The sequence below is a fragment of the Phytophthora infestans genome, genomic scaffold (assembly GCF_000142945.1).
Source record: "Phytophthora infestans T30-4 supercont1.37 genomic scaffold, whole genome shotgun sequence".
Classification (NCBI taxonomy): Eukaryota; Oomycota; class Peronosporomycetes; order Peronosporales; family Peronosporaceae; genus Phytophthora; species Phytophthora infestans.
In genome coordinates this window covers 467,082-470,317 of record NW_003303722.1, presented here as the reverse complement: position 1 = coordinate 470,317, position 3,236 = coordinate 467,082, and the positions used below count along the sequence as shown (strand labels likewise).

Sequence of the window (3,236 nt, the reverse complement as noted above, 5' to 3'; positions counted from 1 at the left end):
CGTTTTAATCCGTCGACCATTGGGATGCCGAACAGGCCACCGCAGTCTGGCTCACCTTCGCGCGGTATGGATGTCATCTAGCAGAGTCCGATATGGCCTGTGCGACGTGCAAGAGGGTCGGCGACGTCCATATAAGCTCTGTGCAGCATGTGTAGCTGACGGAGTAAGCGACAGGCGAGACGCTGGGCCGTTCAGTCGGGTGTCCATTCTCGGAACGCAAGGGCGGGGGGGGATTGAACCAAAAAAGAAAATTTGAATGGGTTCGAAGTGTGTTGGCGGCGCGGGGGCCCAAGGGAAAGCGGGTGAGGCCCAAACTCAAAGGGGCGGGGTCCCCCCCTAAGGAATGGGGGGGGCTGGAAAGTTGTTTTTTCTGTCTGTCTGATGGTGTATGCATGTTGAACGTGTCAGTGTCGTCTCCTAGTGGTTAGGGACGCGAGCTTCACACGCTCGAGATCGAGGGTTCGATCCCCTCCTCTGATATCTTCTTGGCTCTTCTGCCTCTCGTACCACACTTTTGTTGCCGCTAGCTTTGCGAGGCTGACGTTGGCGCACCATACTCTCTGTCGCGTCAGCTGGACTCTGCATGCGTCGTTTTAATCCGTCGACCATTGGGATGCCGAACAGGCCACCGCGGTCTGGCTCACCTTCGCGCGGTATGGATGTCATCTAGCAGAGTCCGATATGGCCTGTGCGACGTGCAAGAGGGTCGGCGACGTCCATATAAGCTCTGTGCAGCATGTGTAGCTGACGGAGTAAGCGACAGGCGAGACGCTGGGCCGTTCAGTCGGGTGTCCATTCTCGGACCGTAGGGCGGTGGTGATTGACGTAGTATGAATTTGAGTGGTCTGATGTGTGCGTGCGGCGGGCAAGGGAGGCGTGTACGCGTAGTCTAAGTGCGTGGTCGCGCTAGTGATTGGTGGTGCTGTAATGTTGTTTTCTGTCTGTCTGATGGTGTATGTATGTTGAACGTGTCAGTGTCGTCTAGTGGTTAGGACGCGAGCTTCACACGCTCGAGATCGAGGGTTCGATCCCCTCCTCTGATATCTTCTTGGCTCTTTTGCCTCTCGTACCACACTTTTGTTGCCGCTAGCTTTGCGAGGCTGACGTTGGCGCACCATACTCTCTGTCGCGTCAGCTGGACTCTGCATGCGTCGTTTTAATCCGTCGACCATTGGGATGCCGAACAGGCCACCGCGGTCTGGCTCACCTTCGCGCGGTATGGATGTCATCTAGCAGAGTCCGATATGGCCTGTGCGACGTGCAAGAGGGTCGGCGACGTCCATATAAGCTCTGTGCAGCATGTGTAGCTGACGGAGTAAGCGACAGGTGAGACGCTGGGCCGTTCAGTCGGGTGTCCATTCTCGGACCGTAGGGCGGTGGTGATTGACGTAGTATGAATTTGAGTGGTCTGATGTGTGCGTGCGGCGGGCAAGGGAGGCGTGTACGCGTAGTCTAAGTGCGTGGTCGCGCTAGTGATTGGTGGTGCTGTAATGTTGTTTTCTGTCTGTCTGATGGTGTATGTATGTTGAACGTGTCAGTGTCGTCTAGTGGTTAGGACGCGAGCTTCACACGCTCGAGATCGAGGGTTCGATCCCCTCCTCTGATATCTTCTTGGCTCTTTTGCCTCTCGTACCACACTTTTGTTGCCGCTAGCTTTGCGAGGCTGACGTTGGCGCACCATACTCTCTGTCGCGTCAGCTGGACTCTGCATGCGTCGTTTTAATCCGTCGACCATTGGGATGCCGAACAGGCCACCGCGGTCTGGCTCACCTTCGCGCGGTATGGATGTCATCTAGCAGAGTCCGATATGGCCTGTGCGACGTGCAAGAGGGTCGGCGACGTCCATATAAGCTCTGTGCAGCGTGTGTAGCTGATGGAGTAAGCGACAGGTGAGACGCTGGGCCGTTCAGTCGGGTGTCCATTCTCGGACCGTAGGGCGGTGGTGATTGACGTAGTATGAATTTGAGTGGTCTGATGTGTGCGTGCGGCGGGCAAGGGAGGCGTGTACGCGTAGTGTAAGTGCGTGGTCGCGCTAGTGATTGGTAGTACTGTAATGTTGGTTTCTGTCTGTCTGATGGTGTATGTATGTTGAACGTGTCAGTGTCGTCTAGTGGTTAGGACGCGATCTTCACACGCTCGAGATCGAGGGTTATCCCCTCCTCTGATATCTTCTTGGCTCTTTTGCCTCTCGTACCACACTTTTGTTGCCGCTAGCTTTGCGAGGCTGACGTTGGCGCACCATACTCTCTGTCGCGTCAGCTGGACTCTGCATGCGTCGTTTTAATCCGTCGACCATTGGGATGCCGAACAGGCCACCGCGGTCTGGCTCACCTTCGCGCGGTATGGATGTCATCTAGCAGAGTCCGATATGGCCTGTGCGACGTGCAAGAGGGTCGGCGACGTCCATATAAGCTCTGTGCAGCGTGTGTAGCTGACGGAGTAAGCGACAGGCGAGACGCTGGGCCGTTCAGTCGGGTGTCCATTCTCGGACCGTAGGGCGGTGGTGATTGACGTAGTATGAATTTGAGTGGTCTGATGTGTGCGTGCGGCGGGCAAGGGAGGCGTGTACGCGTAGTCTAAGTGCGTGGTCGCGCTAGTGATTGGTGGTACTGTAATGTTGGTTTCTGTCTGTCTGATGGTGTATGTATGTTGAACGTGTCAGTGTCGTCTAGTGGTTAGGACGCGAGCTTCACACGCTCGAGATCGAGGGTTCGATCCCCTCCTCTGATATCTTCTTGGCTCTTTTGCCTCTCGTACCACACTTTTGTTGCCGCTAGCTTTGCGAGGCTGACGTTGGCGCACCATACTCTCTGTCGCGTCAGCTGGACTCTGCATGCGTCGTTTTAATCCGTCGACCATTGGGATGCCGAACAGGCCACCGCGGTCTGGCTCACCTTCGCGCGGTATGGATGTCATCTAGCAGAGTCCGATATGGCCTGTGCGACGTGCAAGAGGGTCGGCGACGTCCATATAAGCTCTGTGCAGCATGTGTAGCTGACGGAGTAAGCGACAGGCGAGACGCTGGGCCGTTCAGTCGGGTGTCCATTCTCGGAGCGGGATGCAGTGGTGATTGACGTAGTATGAATTTGAGTGGTCTGATGTGTGCGTGCGGCGGGCAAGGGAGGCGTGTACGCGTAGTCTAAGTGCGTATTCGCGCTAGTGATTGGTGGTACTGTACTGTTGTTTTTCTGTCTGGTCTGATGGTGTATGTATGTTGAACGTGTCAGTGTCGTCTA

At 55.8% G+C, this 3,236-nt stretch overlaps 1 non-coding gene across 1 annotated transcript; it reads left to right on the top strand.

Annotated features, from left to right (window-relative positions):
• The first annotated feature begins 403 nt into the window (after positions 1-403).
• Positions 404-480, top strand: PITG_28475. Its single transcript has one exon. It is a non-coding gene; the product is annotated as a tRNA-Val (tRNA).
• Positions 481-3,236: the final 2,756 nt, after the last annotated feature.